We start from the raw sequence: 13,381 nt of genomic DNA on the forward strand, positions 1-13,381 counted from the left end.
TATATGAAAATTTTATAAATATTATGTCATTGAAATTATTGAGTCAAATTTATTCATTTTTTTCTAAGTGGAATTTCTAAATTAATGAGGCTGTAATTAAAGAACTTTATTGTTCTTTTAAAAATATTTCAAACCAATTATTTTTGATAAAAATAAAACCCCAAAATGACAATCTTTATTGGAAACACATATATCACCTTGTATTTAAGTGACTTTGAAACTTAGAAATAGACCTGTTTTTCTTAAAGACTTTCCATTCTTTATAAACCTATTTTATGAAATTTGGATTAATTTATTTGATAAATACTTATTGAGCACCTGCTGTGTTCTGTAAACCATATACATTAGTGAAAAATATATCCATCATCTTCCCTCACTGAATTCAGTGTAGCATGAGAGACATATATTTAACATTAATTGCAAATAAATTTATTGCAAATTTTGCTATAAAATGTATTTCTCAGAAAGATGATAACAGATAGTACCTACTTTATTTTAGAGGCCTTAGAAAACAACTCTAGAAGGTGATATTTGTGTTAAGACCGAAAGATAAAAACAATCTACCTTTACCAAGGAATAAGGAAAGGCATAGAGAACATCAGGTGCAAAAGCTATGGGTAGGAGTGGCTTTGTATTTGAAGAATAAGACGGGTAGAATGACTGAGGCATACTGAGAGTGGGAGAGACTGGCATAAGATAAAGCTGGAAAGGTAGGGGGACTGGAATGATGAAGGGCCTCATAGGTCCGGGTAAGCATTTTTTATTATATTTCTCATGCAATTGGGTTTTATTCAGTGGAGTAAATTTTTTTAAGTTTTACATTCAAAGAATACATAGGAAACAGTGAAAAAATCTCTGGATCCCCATTCTCTTTGCAATTCTTCTTGGAAACAGCTGGCCTGACCAGTTTTTTTGTGAGGTTTTGTTTTAGTGTTACTCTTTCGGAGGCTTTTCTATGCAAATGGAAACGTATACACATATCTTACTTTCTTTTTTAAATAAATGATAGTGTACTATACACACTGTTCTATTCTCTGTATTTTTTTACTTGACAAAATGTTTTGGAGTTTTTACATCAGTATATAAATTTAATTTATTCTTTTAAGAGTTGCATAGCATTAGTTTATGCCCTGCTTAATAATCGTTTTTCTGTTCATCTGCTACATAAAGAGTACTTCAGTAAAAACTTTGGTACATCTGTTTTTGCTCTCATGTGGAGATATATTTTGTCAAATTCTATCTTGAATATATAAGTAGATATGTTATAGGAAAGATTAATGAATATTCCCCAAACTTCAGACCTCTGGATCAGCAGTTCAGGTAGTATTAGATCTGAACTCAAGAGGTCTTTCTTAAAAAGATTGTGACTCCCTGTGTCTCCCTGTGCTTCCACTGGGCTTCACAATATTATGTGTAAAATCAGGTACATATAAGAGATGAATTTATAAATAGTCAAGTCAATCCCATCCTCTAGTTATGATCATAATAGAGATTTAAGTTTCGATGAATAAGAGTATCAAGATAGTATTTTTTTTCTTATCTTTATATAATGTTCCTTTTGACCAAATTTATTTCTTCTCAGTGTACTTGATTATGCAATCAGGATTTCTTTACCCAGCCCCAAAGTATTTGAGGCTTCTCACTGTTGAGTTGCAATGTTCTGATGTTATTCACTTTGACATTTAAAAGAAATGGCCAATGGAATTTAAAATGCATTGCAACTCTCATTTGGAAGCTGATATTCTTTAGAGTGACTTTTGCCAGTGTAAATATAACCACTGTGGCTTTGGAGCTATATGTATATGGGTTTAAGTTCTCACTCTACTTCTAGCTGTGTTACTTTGGGCAAGTTGCTGAATCGCTCTAAGTCTCAACATCTTTACTTATAAAATGAGAAATGAGAATAATAATGTTCTAAGAGTTAAATGAAATAATAGGTAAAGAACATGGCATAATTTTTAATGTGTTCTAAATACTTAGTAGATATTAGCTGCTGCTAAATTAATCTGAGCTGAGGAGTAACATTAAGTATAGGTTGGATTTTCAGTTCAATGAGTTATCAGATTCCTATAGTGCCCAAATACTACAGAGTAAATACCCAACCTTTGAAAACTGTCAGTATTTTCAAAGCACTAGTAATTACCTGTTTTGGCCCAGATCGTTTAGTCAAAATGTTAATTTACTAATAAAAAATTAATCTGAGGCATTTCTTTCTTTCTCTTCCTACTAGAGCATTACCAAATAATTAAATTTTAGTTTAACAGAAAAAGAGTGCTATTAATGTGTAAGTCATAAAGTTTTTCTTTGATAGTTTGAAGTATAAAACCTTTAGATTTTAGGAAAATAATTATATAAACAGAACTTCAGATAGCAGCTTGCAATGGGACATTTTATCTAAAGTCACCCATATATATAGAAGGAAATATTCTGAGATGAAATATAAGACATACTTATTTGTAAATAGAGTATGAAAAGCAGTCCAAGCAAAATCATGGTTCACAGTCTCAGGAATTTATAAAAATAAGAGCTGAATCAAGGTTAGAAGACAAGTGGGTAGTAAGTAGATTGTTTGGAGGACAAGTGATATTTGGAGAGCTCAAAACCTGTCAGATGAATAGGAATGAATAAAATAACAATTTCTGAAATGTGTCAGGATGTATAGAAAACCATAGTATGTAAGACAGGCTTAAATAATAAAATAATTTGGCTAAACTGCCTGTATCCCCTGAATGTACCGAAGGTAGATTTGTAAAGAGTTTAATTTTGATAGTTGAGATGGGAGGTGATTAAGCTATGAAAAGTCCAAGTTAGGATGGATTCTGGCAGTATTCCAGGGAAAATGACAAGATTTTTGCTAAATGGAAAGAAGATGTTGACGTCAAGGATCTTTCAAAATGGCAATGTCATGGTATACGTGTACTATCCATTTCAGAAAGATGAGCCATGAGTTTTCCTATTTGAATAATATCTAAGATGCTACAATAATAAATAGTTTTAAGTGATAGAGGAAAGATTTGATCTGTTTTACTTCACTTTTTTAAACAGCTAAAATTTTCATTGTAGAATGGACATTAAAGTTGTTTTATATAATCCACAGGCAGGTATAAACACAGGCTGTTAAACAATTCTAAGAATGTGTTTCTATAACTTTACAGTAGCTGATCATAAATAAACCTTGGGATTTGTATGTTCTCTTGTTGAATGTAAATTGGACTCATTGAAAAAACTTTTTCAAATATAGTATGTTAGAAATGTGAAATGTAAGTCAATTTTTATTAACTGATATTACTAATATTAATACAGAACTTGAAAACAAATGATTATAAGTATTAACAGAGACAAGATTAATGAATTGATCATTTGTTCTTAGTATTCTCTATATATAATAATATATCTTAAATTGAATTTTTCTCTGAACGTGGTATTGCTAATTTAACTAAAATCAGTTTTAAGCATGAAAATTCTGCATGTATAATTATTTTCTAACTTATCCTGTGTCTCCTCTGTATACTCACCCTCCCAAATCATTAAATCTATCTCTCATCATCTCTGATTTCTCTTTCCTTGGTCTTTTAAAACAGAGGATAATTTCAAAAATTTGTATTAGTAAAGACAGAAAATATTTAATGGAAGAAAATATAGCTATTACAATAACACCATTGCTTGTCACTTTTCTATTTTTATATATAGGTATAATATTTTATATTATACCTTGCTATAAAAGTGATCCATAAATCAATAAGAAAAGCAGGAAACTACATAACTTTTGAATATTACTTTCTAGATAATTCCTTGACTAAAAATATCTTAGAATTGGAATTTGATTAGCATTTTTAACGTGTGTCTGTCCACCACCTAAAAATATATTCAACCTAATCATGGTTGGAACCTAATCATAGAACTGGCTATACATATATTTTGTAATAAGGAAAAATATATTTTTTCAGTATTGCTTCCCCTCTACCTGGAATTCTCTACATTTGAGTGGCATATATATTTATAATTATAATAAAGTATGTAAGCATTTTAAAAATTATTTTATAATTTCAGAAAAGAATGGTAGAAAAACAATTGGGGAGCTATTTCAGAGAGACACACTCTTTCAGTTTTTATCAATATATCAAAAATTTCCAAAGATTAATTTTTCAAATTGGAACCTTTATAACACCCACCTAAGTTTTTGTATTAATTATATATAGAATTATTTTTCTTTGTGGTTACTTTTGTAAGATTTTATATCCCATAGGCCAAATTGCATATGAGGAGCAAGAAAACCAAGAAAAAGGGTAGAGAGCAGAGCTGGTAACAATATATCAATACAATTTCAGACACTAGGCATTCAAATATAATAGAATGTTGACAGAATCTATTATATGATAAATGCAACATTAGCAATATGTCTACATTAAATTGAAAGAAAAATTTATTAGTGTGCTCTAATTGATGTAAGTTGTATCATATTGTTTTCTTTTAGTTTCATAGCATCAAATTTGGTAATTTAGTGGTCATTCTGATTGGCTGCCTTGTGTCTACTTGCAAGTTAAAGGATAGATGTCCTTTTTTACAATTACAGTTGACATTCAATATTTTATATTAGTTATAGGTATGCAGTGTAGTAGTTAGACATTTATATAATTTATCAAGTGATCTTCCTCATTCCTATTGCCCACCTGCCACTGTACACAGTTATTACAATATTATTGACTATATTCTCTGTACTGTACTTTACATCCCTGTGACTATTTTGTAACTACCAATTTGTACTTCTAAATCCCTTCACTTTTTTTGAAATTCTGCTGCAACATAGTTCTTAAAGTAGAAGTCTGGGGGAAGTACAGTATTATGGCAATAATAATATTAGTGGCAATAGTAACAACAAAAGTGAATATTTCTCAAGTTTTTAGCTTTCTATGTTTGTGCTAAACTCCTGTATCTTCACTACAGCCCTGTGAAGTGGTGATTATTAGGGCAAGGTTATGTCTGATGAGGCTGAGTCCCAGAGAAGTTAATGTATTGCCCATGGCCACATGGCCAGAGCCACTGCATAATCTCAGGTCTTCAGACTCCAATTATTTATTACCAGTGTGCCTATTAGTGAGCCTCTGAATGCAGCAAGTCAGCCTTCTTCACCTTTCTTAAACTTGTCTGCCTTTGTACACTTTTCTTAATATCAGCTATCTCTTCTGCTTTTTATACATTGTCCTTAATATCAGCTACAGCTATTATTAGTAAAAGCAAAAATGAAACTACATTCTGATCTGTCTCTAGAAAAATATATGGATTTAAGACTCAGCACTGCCCCTAACTTATTCTTGGGAAAGTCAGTTGATACGTATAATATTGTTAAGAGGGTTCAATGAGATAATGCCTATAATAGTACATGTAAACTATTAAATAAATGCAAGATACTTTTAATATTAAATTCCTCTACCAAAGGTTTTGATTCCTAGGGAAGGGGAATTTTTTCCCTGATTCTCATTGAAATCCCAAGTTTTTGTGGACTCAGTACTACTTGTAATGATATTGCCAAAATAATTGTATTTGCTTTACTTTATTAGAACGTCGACAGTCTTATATACGTTTGCCTAAGAGAGATCAAGTTAAGGATTTAATCAGCTAGAAATGTCATCCATCCTAGGAAATTTTAATACTTCTAAAATATTTTATCATACGAGAAATCATCTGTTTATCATTGACTAGTAAAATGTGAGACTTACCACAAGTACCCACTTTGTACTTTTGAATTGTAAATTTAAGCAACATGGTTTTCTGTTCTAAGCAAAAAAGTAGTTAAATTCTCCTAAAGCAAATATTTGAAGATGGAAAGATAGTGTGAACCCATACATGAGGATTTTTCCTAGTGCTTTTGAAGAAATGATTTAGACAAGGTATCTTAGCACACTTAAAAATATAAACTAGAAACCTGAGGTTATACGGAAATGATCTAATCAAGTTCTTATTTCATAAACTCTTAATATAGTATGTCTTTTGTGTCTTCGTCCAAATCGTTGATAAAAATATTGAGAAGGAGCGAATCAAGCATGCAATTCTAAGTCACACCCCAGATAACTTTCTGACAAATCGCCGTCAAATCTTAAATCAAGATTCCATGGCTATCTTTGTTCAGCCTACAAATCCACTTTACTATAATTCTATCCTGCTCACTTTATTTTAACCAAAGATTATAATGACGAGTCAAATGGCTTGGCTGAAATATTGTTACATTCTATTTATGGCATTTCTCAGAACCACTTTATAATGTAAAAAAAAAAAAAAAGAAAGAAAGTTTTTTATTAATGTATGTTGAGAGAAACTCTGCCATTGATTCTTGGATTTCTCCTTGTCTTAAGGGGTATGCCAATAATGCAAGGCCCTAACTGACCTTACCTGGGCCATTTTTCAGGGATGTTTTTGTAGTGAGCAACTTTGAGGAATGAGAGTCATGTCTCCCTCTGAGACAGAGCAGGCAGGCTTATTTACTGCCCGCTATAAAATGGCACCGTTCCCAATCTCAAAATTCCTCTTCCATAATGTTCTCACTCTGTATGCAGGCATCCATCCATTTGGGCTTATTCACAACACTCTCATGCCATGTTATTTATACTAAAGTCCTTTGTCTCTGACCCATGAAAAAATAACAAGCTAACTTATTAGCTTTTGTAAGTAAGTAGGGTAAAATCCTAGACCAAACAAATATAACTCATATAGGAGAGTACACAAATCATAAGTACACAGCTCAAATTATCACAAGAATACACACCTGTGTAATCATTTTCCTGACATAGATTAGTTTTGCACTTTTTTTGAACTTTGTATAAATGGAATCAAAGCTCATGTATCCTTTTGATCTGGATTTTTTTTTTCCTTCAGCGTTGTGTTTGTGAGATTCATCCATGTTATGGTTGCAGTAATTCATTTATTTTCATTGTTATATGTTATTCCATTGTACGAATATACCACAATTTACTTTTCCATTCTATTTATGGGCATTTGTGTTGTTTCTAGTTTGGGGCTTATTATGAATAATGTTGCTTTGAATATTTTTGAATCTTTTGGTAAACATGTCTATTGGATATACCTACCTGGAGTTAAACTGCTGGGTTATAACATAAGTACATGTTTAGCTTTAGTAGAAAGTGCCAAAAAAGTTTCCATGGTGGTTACACGAACTTACACCTTCACTAACAATATATGAGAGACTCAGTTACACTACGTCCTTGCCAGCATGAGATATTGTCAGCTTTTTTAACTATAGCTATCCTGGTAGGTAAGAAATACCAAGATATTGTGGTTCTAATTTGCTATTGTATGACTAATTATGTTGAACACATTTGTATATGCTTGTTAGCCCTTTGGATAGTCTTTTCTTTTAAATGCTTGTTTGAGACAAATTGTTCAATGGGTTTAGAGTTTCAGTCATGCAAGATGAAAATGTTCTAGAGATCTATTGTACAACAATGTACATATAGTTAACATTATACTCTACACTTAAAATTGTTAGAAAGATAAATATATGAGGTTTTTTACCACGATTTTATAAAAAGTGAAAAAGGCTGCTATTCTGATTTTTTCTTAATATTGAAATTCTCACTCTGCTACAATGTGTTCTTTACGAGTGTATTTTAAAGTAATATTTTTGTAATCTGATAGAAAGTTTCTTAATTGATGGATATGTTTCTGATCAAAACCTGCATAAATTAAATTCTGGCAGTGACCAACAAAAATGTATAAATATGAAGATATAAACATACTTTTCTAATCTAAATAATAAGCTCTTATAAAGTGGTCATTGATAGCATTGATTTGGGGTCCTTAATGTCCCTAAAATATCTAGCTAATGATAAATTCAATTTCTAAAAGTATTGTTAGCTTTTATAAATATTTTTCTTGTTAAATTTTTTAGTAAATTTAAATGAGATTTTGGATGTGTCTTTTTATCCCACATTTCTTAAAAATCTAAGGAAGCTGGAATTGATGCCTTCTTTTTCTCTGTAGGTTTTTCTATAGCAGATAGAGGCATCAAAATAAGCATTCCACTGATGTATTTTTTTTTTATTATTAAAAAAAATGCCATTGTATCATTTAAATATTTGAAGGGTGTTCCAGGAGGCTTTAGAACCAGCATCTTAAACACCTGATTTTCCTTTCTATTTTTGTCTGTATACTTTAAATCAAAGGCTGCTTTTAGGGAATAGGACGCCACAAAATAGAAAAATGAGTAGTTTGGCATGAAAGCGGGAGAGATACAGACAGTGGGATTTCTTTCCTTTGGTGGTAGACAGGGTTGTGGATGGAGAGGCGGGTAGGGGATTTATGATCTCACGATGTATATGTTTTTTTGTGTGTGTATACATGTTTGTTTATCAGACTTAGAGCATAAAATTGGTGAATCTACCTTTTCACCTTCCATTCTGAGCATTTAAAAATAGCATTATTAAGACTTGGTTTTAAAAAAAAAAAAAGCGGTGAAAAGTAAAATCTTGTTTGAAAGTAGACAAAGCAATCATAAGAATTATTGAAATGAAAAGGACTACAGCTATATGGAATACTGAGTGATACCTTAAAATAGGAGTTTGTAAACTTTCTGTAAAGGGCTAGATAGTAAAAATTTTTATGCTTTGAAGGCCATTTAATTTATCACAACTCTGCCATTTTAACATGGAAGGATTCCTAGACAATATGTAAAGCAGTGAGTGTTTTGGTTTTCCAGTAAAACTTTATTTACAAAAATAAACGGGGGCTGGTTTTGGCCTCCAGGCCACAGTTTGCAGACTATGCATTTGCTTTAGAAATTTCAGTAATATCACTAAAATCACCACCTTAAAAATCAGGTAATTTCAATTCCCGCCTCCATAATAGGAAAAAAAAAACTGTTTATTTCCAAAGTACCTTCTAGTACTGACATTCTGAGGGTTTGTGAAAGCTGACTCTGGCATCTGTAGTGGCAGTTCATGTATTTGTCTGGCAAGATTATAGCTGTTGCCCCTTGACCCAGCAAGTTAAAAACACTGTGAAATGTACTCTTTTATTTAATAGAGCTGGTACCATAACTTCTTTCGAGTTACGTTCTCAAAGATCATCTGCAAAGGAGAAATGCAAAAGGTTCCCACTATTCCTCAGTGTTAGCAGGGCATGGCTACTAAGGAACTTCATCTGAAAAGACTAATGATGTCTTATGTCAACCCAAATTGGGAAAACCTCACACTCAGCTCTGCATTTGGCCTGGCTGAATTTTGCTACTTTGGGAGCAAGCTGTTCACTAAGTGATTCTTTAAAAAGAAGAAAATGGAAACAGGAAAGCCAGTATAATTTGGAGTCATTTTCAGTTTTTTAGTGTTTCATCTTCCTTATCTTTCCCACACACTCATTTCTAGCTTGTTACAGAGTCTTTTTAGACCTAATCTTTAGTCTTTTTTTGGATAGTTCTTAACATAAACCCTCACCATCTTCTAGTATTCTAGTATTCTCCTAGTTAATCTCTTTTTGTGGAAACCATCTCTCATAAGTATGCATACTCCACATATAGTAGTCAGTATCCTCTGCTTCGGTGTTTGCATCGATTCTTTTTCAATGACTTGTTTTGGCTTATCTGCAATTACATAATACCTATTTAGTGTCTCATGGACTGCAAGTTGAATCAGCATTCATCATTCATGATTGGCATATAGATTTTTTTTCTTTATTTTTGACAGGTTGGCTAATAGCTCCAGCTCTCATTACTATTGGTTAAAGAGCAAAAGTTTATTGTTTAAATACGAACTCTGAACAGTGAAAAATGAAGCCTCTAACTAGCTCTCTACAATTTATTTTTAAATGTATAAATGAACACAACTAAACCAAAATTCTCAGGAACAAATTTATATCCTAAAGAACACAGGTCATGAATTACACATTTTATATATCACTAGGGGCTGGTATCTCTTAATTTAATAAAATTTGAAGCTGTTTGAAGATAAACTAAGATTTTGATATGATTCAGTGACAAGAAATCATTAGTGGTATAGCCCTGATGACCCCTTTTCTCCAATGACAAACTGATAAATTAGTATTCTTGTTTACATAATCTCTCCAAGTTTGTTTAATGCAATCAATTTCTCAGAGTCCCGTTAATATTAATACTGAATAACAGGTAAGACCAAATTTCTACAGCATGAAGAAATCTTTAAGGGCTATTGAGAACAGTCTTCTATCCTCTTACTAAAAGTTGCCCGCATATAATAATAAAACACTTCCTTTCATTGTATCCTACTTGTTCCACATGTTTAATATCTATATTATGTTTTTTAATTCTCCAAGTATTCATCTGATATGGATATTATTTTCTCCGTTAGGGATTTTTGAGTTGCTAATACAGAAAATCTATAAAAAAATTATAGAGATTTTATTAGTTCACTTAGTTGAAAAATCTAGAGGGAGGTTGCTCTTGAAGCAGTGTTTGATCAAAAAACCTTTCTTTCACGCTTCTCTGCTTTCCTTGGTGACAGCCTCATTCGAAGGCTGTCATTCTTTGTGGTATGACATGCTTGTACACTTCCAGTTGTAGATAATGTGTAACTTTCTTGGTACTTCTCTCAAAAAAAGTTTCTTTCACCCCTTGAATATCTCCTCGTAGTACCTCACTGGCCTGAAATTATCCCCGTGCCTGTCTCTGAACCATTCACTTGCACAGGGATTCTTTGATTAAGTTAATCTAGGTCCACCCTCATTGTTGGGGTTGAGGAAAATACTTTACAAAATGGGAGAAAGGAAGTTGAAGTGAATGAGAGAAAAGAGATGTTATGCAACAAACAACCAGGCCCTACTACAATTCCCTCACTTTATATGAAAAATAAACTCAACAACAAGTTGTAGTAGTATTTATTGTGTATATTATGTGCTAGGCACATGATTTAGATACATTTAGTCTTCAAAACCATCTTGAAGAATAAATGGAATTAATCCTTGTTTTAAAGTTTAGAAAGCTTAAACAATTTACCCAGGACCACATAGCTACTCAGACCTAGGTCAATCTGATTTCGATATCCATGCTCTTTTCACCATGTCATGCTTGCCCTAGGAAGCAAAAAAAAAAAAAAAAAAAAAAAGTATTGTCTTAGAAATTCATCACTGGTGAAGAATTCTAGAAAATAATCCATCCTATCTTGCTTTAATATGCAGTCTACCCGTACAGAAATGAGCCTTTTTAAGACAGCATTCCAAAAAGAAAGTTATCTTGTTTTGCCCGTTTTGAACACTAAGGTCCTTACTGCACTGGTCAGGTAAGGTACTGTGTGCTTTGTGCATACATACACATACATGCATGCATACACACATGTGTACAGCATATATGATTAACATGTATATCACAAATTCTAAGAGAGTTTCTTTAACTTGGCACTTAATGATAAAATAATGAGTTTAAAGGAACAAACACGATCCTTTACAGTAACCTCACAGTGAATTCTAAGGACTTCATGATCTGATGTCTGCCTCTAGTTTTTTTCACTTACTGGTAATAATCAAGTATTGTGCCTAAGGAAACAGTTCTGGCCCAGTCTGAATTACTTTCTGCTTTAGTTCCATACTCTATACCCTGGTGAGTTTACTTCCTGCTTCTGGGTTCTTAGTGCTTACACTTGCCCAAGCCTCAGGCTTTCAGTACTAAATCATAATTATTTTTAACTGAAGGCCTTGCTTCTCTACAATATTCTGTAAGAAGCTGACTAGGGCTGTGGAATGGTGCAGTTCTGCTTCTTAGGGTCACCATGTCTGTAGCTTGAATAACTATAAATTGGAAATAAATAATAATTTAATGATTTTAAGCTACAAATTTGAGGCAGAAATATTGTGGGATTAATGGAGACCCACTCAGACTCCTCTTCGTCTGCATCTTTGGCTCTGTCGCAGTGTTTGGAAATAGCTGCATCTAACACTGCTTTCCTGGTGCTTTACCTTTATTGACTTGACATCACTTTTCAACCAATTTTTAACTCTAATGTTATCTTTTCTTTGTTTATTAACAGATTATGCATGTGTCATTTTACAGTCTCACCTACCAAGGATTGTTTCTTTGCAAATCATTTCTTTAAATGATGTAATTTCTAAGGCAGTAGTGTTAAAGAAACACCTATCAAGATGAGCTCAGCATCTTAAATATGTTGTTTTATTGTTGGAATTTAAAGAATTTTATGGCATCCATTGGGTACTATTGATAAGAAATGTAATGTCATCCTTTTCTAAAAATTTTAACAAGTACTTAAAAAGCATAGTGCTAACCATTGAGGGGGGCTAGAGAAAAAATTAAGATTAATGGAAATGGTCCTTTATGGGTAGCTTATAAGCTGCAAGAAGAAGATATATATACATTGTTCACACATTCATTCAAGAAATGTTTATTGAGATATTACATTCTAGACATGTGGTAGGCACTGAAATTACAATACTGAGCAACAAAGGCACAATTCTCTATATAGGGTTTACAATCTGGGACAGGGGTTGGGGCATTCGAGAAGGAATAAATTTAAAAAGAGCAGGAGGCAGGTGGAAAAGTGCTGAATATGAACTAACTTGGGAAAGAAGTAATATTAGCATTCAACAGAACACTGAAGTTATGTCATATACTGCTTTAAATCAAATTCCAGAAAAGATGTTTTCACTTGAACGTAATTCCACAGCTAAAAAAAAATGCTATGTGGTTTCAAGACCAGAAGGGCACACTTTTTCTAAAACAGGCCAATATATAGCTAACAAAAGAATTAACATATGTAAATATTGGTCCAATGCATTTTAGCATCTTACACTAAAAGGAACTAAATATTGATTTTAAATCTATTTTAATATACATTTTTGGTACCTGTTAAAGTTGAAAAATTAGTAGTTAATTTTGCTATTTACGGTTGAATTTATGTGTTTTGTTTAGAAAATTAAGTTAAGCTTAATGGAAACTATTTCAATAATCTTTCTAGTAATTTGTACATTTTATATTCTCCTAAGAAAACCAAAAACGTAAACTGACACAAAATTATTTTTAAACATATAGCTTATTGATTTTGTAAATGGCCCACTTAAATTTTTCTAACACTTGACTTGTGAATAAGAGAAATTTGAAAAAGAGAACGTTATAAGGAGAATTAGGCAGGTGCTTATTTTCTGAGTACTCTCATTAAAGAAAAAGATTTCTCTTGCAAAAATCTGACTTAAAATAGAAAGTGGGAATGATTATTTTTAGAGAACATTCATTCTAATATTCTTTAACTTTGTGGGTTTTTTTTTTTAATGCAATGCATTTTACACTAAAAGGAAAAATAAGCCATAGCTTTCAAAACTATGTTAAAAATGAATGCACAGTTGAAGGCTACACTATTTAACATGGTAATCACTGGCCATATGTAGCTCTTAAGCT

The 13,381-nt window shown here is 32.0% G+C and overlaps 1 protein-coding gene across 2 annotated transcripts in view; it reads left to right on the forward strand.

The window, feature by feature from the left end:
* Positions 1–13,381, forward strand: part of LOC120590799 (tyrosine-protein kinase Fer) — a 287,646-nt gene that overhangs the window by 172,294 nt on the left and 101,971 nt on the right. The gene's annotated exons all lie outside the window — the stretch shown is intronic.

This window comes from Pteropus medius, unplaced genomic scaffold (genome assembly GCF_902729225.1).
Source record: "Pteropus medius unplaced genomic scaffold, Ma_sr-lr_union100, whole genome shotgun sequence".
NCBI classification, from domain to species: domain Eukaryota; kingdom Metazoa; phylum Chordata; class Mammalia; order Chiroptera; family Pteropodidae; genus Pteropus; species Pteropus medius.